Genomic DNA, 5,305 nt, shown 5'->3' on the forward strand with positions numbered 1-5,305 from the left:
GAAACTACATCATGAAGACGAAGGAACATTCAAATCAAATCTGGAATAAGGTTCTTCAAAAGCACCAATCAGGGGTGGGATATAAGAACATTTCCAAGGCATTGAATATCCCCCGGAGCACAGTGAAGTCCATTATTAAGAAATGGAGGGAATATGGCACAACTGTGAATCTGTCTAGATCAGGCCATCCTCAAAATCTGAGTATCGGGGCGAGGAGGGCACTAGTCAGGGAGGCCACCCAGAGGCCTATAGCAACTCTAAAGGAGTTACGGTCTTCCATGGCTGAGCTGGGAGACACTGTGCAGACTGCAACAGCCCGGGTGGGAGAGTGCCTTTATGGGAGAGAAAATAACTCACTTCTGATCTCGGCTAGAGTTTGCCAGAAGGCATGTGGGAGACTCTGAGACCAAGTGGAGAAAGATTCTATGGTCTGATGAGACCAAAACAGAGCTTTTTGGACTCAACACTAAGAGAACAGAGAACACCATCTCTACCGTGAAGCATGGTGGTGGCAGCATCATGCTATGGCGATGCTTCTCTGTGTTAGGGCCTGGAAACCATGTAAAGATAGAGGACAAAATAGATGCAGCAAAGTACAGAGAAATCCTGGAAGAAAACCTCCTGAAGTCTGCAAGAGACCTGGTACTTGGGAGAAGATTCATCTTCCAGCAGAACAATCACCCCAAACATACAGCCAAAGCCACACAGGAGTGTCAACCAAATATTGACTGAAGGGGGTGATTACGTATGCATTCAAGTATTTTCTGTTTTGTATTTGTAATTTATTTAGAACAATGTGCACATTATATTTTTCACTTTGACATTATGGACATGTTCTATGTTGATCGGTGGCAACAACTCCTGATCAAATCCATTCTGATTTCATGTTCTAACACAAAAGAGGACCACCAGCATAAATATTTGTCATTTTTATGAAAAGCGATCGTGCAACAAAGGTATATATTTGACACGATAACTGATCATTAAAAATGTATATTAAAAAAGCAGAAATCACAAGAATAATCCCGATTCTCCTCACTAGCTGTGACCCAAACTCTATTTAAAACTTAATCACAGTGAGGTGTGACTCGTTGCATAAATGTAGGAAGCGGAATAACACAGCCAGCGATGAAATGCCATTAAACCACCGAAGACACTGTAGACCGTGTGTGTCTCTGTTGCGCTTCAGTGGACGCTGTGCCCTTCATAGCAGCTGACAGGAGCCAGAGCGGGCCGTGTTTCGCAGGAGAGGCACTCGAACGCGCCCGGGGACGACGCGATGGCAGGAGACATGGTGCCGATGAAGTGGAAAAGCTCTTCTATCTCCAGCTCGACTCGGTTTGCAGAATTGATGTGCAGGAGTTCTCCAGATGAGCGCACGCCTTTAAGAAGCACTGGGAATATTACCAGAGTCCTGCCGGGAGAGGGGGAGAGGGAGAGAGAGAGAGAGAGAGGAATGAAGTTAAAAATCGCATTTAAGACTTGGAGGGGGTTGTGCTTCGGGTCACGTTATGGGAGAGGCACTTGAAGCTGCCAAAACTATACAGGGCCTGGTGAAATAATTATTTTTAATAGAATGTATTGTGAATGCCATGTTTGAAGAGTCTTTGTGTTCTCAGTACATTGTTGGACATGCCTAGGCTACTGCTACCATTGGGTTTTTGGGTTCTGGTTCCTACCCATCACATGAAATACATAGTGTGAACCCAAACACATGCTGGTCAGATGTGCTTTACCCACTCGCATCCCACTGCTGGGGATCTGATCATCCCAAATACTAATTGGGCCTGTACATACCTCTGTGTCTTAAAAGTGTCAGTGGACAGGTTTCAATGTGGAGAAGAATAAGAAAAAGCTTTGCTACACAGCGGGCAGACAATCTAATCAAAATTCATCTGACACTGCCAGACTTCGCAGAGTAAAATGGCACTGGATACTTGAAAGCACCTTCCAATGTTCTGCTGTTGTTCTAATGACTTTGGATTAACAAGGAAGCCAAACTTACTAGATACATTATGCAAATACATTCTTCATCTGAAAAAGTTCGTCCCTTTCCAATTTGTGTCTTCTTGAGTACTCTCTCTCTCCCTCCCTCTCCCTCTCCACTTATTCTGATTGAAATTCTATCAGGCGAGTTATTAACGACAAACACGACGAGGGCGGCCTGCGAATCCCTGTGCTTTTCTGTGAGAGGGACCCACTGTCGCTGCCCCCGTGATTGAGTGTCCGGGCAATTAGCACGGCTCTCAGAGAGGAGCCGGGGGCCACAGCCACCTTTGGCTCCTGGGCTTCCAGCTCTTGAAAACAATCTCACTCGTTGGGAGGAGGTAAAACCGAAGAGCCCAACTGCAATAAACCTGGCGTCAGATGAGAGAGTGGGAGACCGTGGGAGGAGTAAAATGTTTTTTCTATGTTTTTTCCCACCATGTCTTATCCTACTCCACATATTTGATCCCGATGCTAATGAAGGATTTGTGCCTTCGAGGGACCCATTAGCATGTAATGCATTTGGTCATCCAATGTAAATTTAGGAAAGGCACAAAGGGTCAGGCTGAGGATAATGAACCAATTTGAATTGGAATGTGTTTGAGGTTCCATCAGCTGGCCCTTACTGGGCCCTGCTAGACACCAGCTGTTGTCAGGTAGCTACAGTTTGAAAACAAACAAATAAATAAAATACAAAATAAGCAAGTACACCAATTTGGCCTCTTATAGAGACTGCTTAAGCTCTATGGCCTTCTTTTACCACAAACCCCGTGAATAAAACACTTTGTGCTTCTTCTGTTTATTTTGTGCTGCATTGATATGTTCATGTGTAATGTGGAGAGCTTCTTCTAAGGACTAGTGAGATATGGTTTGGACTCTCCATTGTCTATCTGTCTATGTCTCCATCTCTCTCTCTCTCTCTCTCTCTCTCTCTCTCTCTGTCCTCCTGGGGAGATATTTTTATCCGTCTCCAGAACGTGTGTGTCTGCTTTCACATCTGCTCCTGGCTCTGTTATTCCCCAGCTCCTCTGATTGCAGTAATTCGCTCTGCCGTAGTAAACAGGCGGGTCCCTGCTGGGCAGAGTCACAGTCTGAGCAGGTGTAATCGAAACTGACAGAGAAATTAAGTTATAATCCAGCTGCACAGATCCTGCTGAGCTCTGCAACTGCAAAGAGCCCCGGCATTCATTTTTCATTTTTATCTTTTCTGCTCTGTTTCTTTGCAGTTATTTTTTTCCTCCCTTCCTGTTATGACCGTAGCTGCTCGAGTTGGTGCTCTTGTTTGTGACTGCGGCAGGGTGTGGGAGAGGGTGAAAGAGATGGTGCTTCCAGATCAGATTACTGTTACCGACTCCTTCTAAAGATGCTCAGTTGGGTTTCTTGTTTCTTGACTCCTTGGTGGTTTGGTGCGGTTCTGCATGAAAGAAGTATGAGAAGGATTTGAAGCATTATATCTTGCCTATGCATGATTTTTTAAAATAATTTTCCTGGAATTAATTTCTCCTGCTTTTGCTAGCTTTCGTGCTGTGATGTTTGGTGAGAAATCTTGCACAGATGCTTTGTCTATCCTTGGCAAAGTGCAGCTTGTGCAGTTTATTCAATTTGATCCATAAAAGCACATGTTCAGATTAGCCCTTCTGAGTACATCCAATACAGTTTGTCTTTCATTTCCTGCAAAAAAAATGTAGTCCCTCAATATATATTGTTTGGGAATATAAGAAGAATAGATATAGATTTATTTTAAATGCACAATTTCCTATGCAATATATTTTCCAATATAAGACAAATGGTACTATTCCTCACTGCATGTTCCAAGGAGTTATGTCTTTTTTGTGATTTAACCATCCTTACCTGATGAAAAGATGTTCAGTGACCAAGTGATCACTGCTTGCCGAATCCCAACCGTCGCCCCATCTTCTCCAGAAATGTTAGCCATGGCAACAGATTTTACTGTGATGACATCACATGGGTTTTTCTCTTAGAGTCGCATGTAGCGCAATGAACCAGAGCAGGTGAGACCCACTGCCATGAGAGCCATGTGGGATTTCACACCTGCCGGTTTGCCACGTGGCCCTGCTGTTGGTGCAAACTGCAGTCAGGAAGTAAGCATTTCCCCTTGGTGTGTCTGTTACGTTTCAAGTGATGTGTAGTTTCCTGGTGTTCAGGTCCTCTCTAGAACAGGGAGTGGCCAAATGTAGAAACTACTTTTCAACAAAAAGTTCACAACACGACTCCTCTGTGGTAATAACCAAGGCGCAAACTGGGGCTGCCCTGACCTCTCGTTTGTGTCTCTTTTTGGTCCAGCGGTGCCTAATTAGCTCCGTGACCCTCTCACGCAAGTCATTATCGTTGGCATTTCCGACGCCCTCGTTTACATGAAGGACCCGGGAAGCTGCGTTGTCAGCGATGCTCCAATTATGGGAATCACCTTTCGAATTAATGTTGGCCACTAAATTATTCATTGTGTAATCCCCATTAGCCCAGGTGATGTGTCTGTTATCCCCCATCCCCCTCCATCTCGTGGCGATAAGTCCCTTGATAATAGAAGAACAAAGTTGATCCGAGAAGTGGTTTTAGTATATTCTCTGCCTCGAAGATGGAAACTTCCCTCTTGGTGTCTTTAAACTGCAGGAGAGTTCTTTAGCTCCCTGTCTGTCTTTTCTGTGTGTGTGTGTGTTTGTGTGGAGGGGGGCGCCCTATTAGGTACAACCTTGGATTTCCTTAATGCTTTTTCATTGCTCTTTCTTGCCACTCCAGACCATTACGTGAGGCTGCTCTCTGTGTTCATTAAATTATCTCCCAAGGTCTGCCGTGCATCAGAGGAAAGCAGGTTTTTTAATTAAGCACTTCTTTGAATTTTGTTGTTGTTGTTGTTGTTGTTGTTGTTGGTCTCTGTTGCTTCCCCCCCCAATTTTCCTTTGGCACTTTGAGACCCTTCAGGTTCTTGGCAGTGGTAGAAAAGCCTGCTTTGCCTGCATGGTCTAATGTAGATTGAAGAGCCCCTGTACTCTGTAGAGAATTGCTCTGTAATTACGGTTCACTACTCACTTTCAGCACTTCAGTGTACTATCCCAGAAGCATGCTTGATGGGGTGTATTTTGATTGGTACGTTCTCTACCTGATCACATTGCGGGTGTTTACCTTTTTATTTTGTATTTATATTAGTCCATTGCACTACAGCGACCAGGTTATCTTGTTTATGATAGCTGTGTCATTCCCAATGCATTCTGGGAGAGCTGCTAAATGGACCTCTTTCCCCCTGAAGTGACAGAACTCAGATGCAAGACTTGAACAAGCCCACACAACCATACTTCTTGGA

Source organism: Amia ocellicauda, chromosome 5 (genome assembly GCF_036373705.1).
Source record: "Amia ocellicauda isolate fAmiCal2 chromosome 5, fAmiCal2.hap1, whole genome shotgun sequence".
Taxonomy (NCBI): Eukaryota; Metazoa; Chordata; class Actinopteri; order Amiiformes; family Amiidae; genus Amia; species Amia ocellicauda.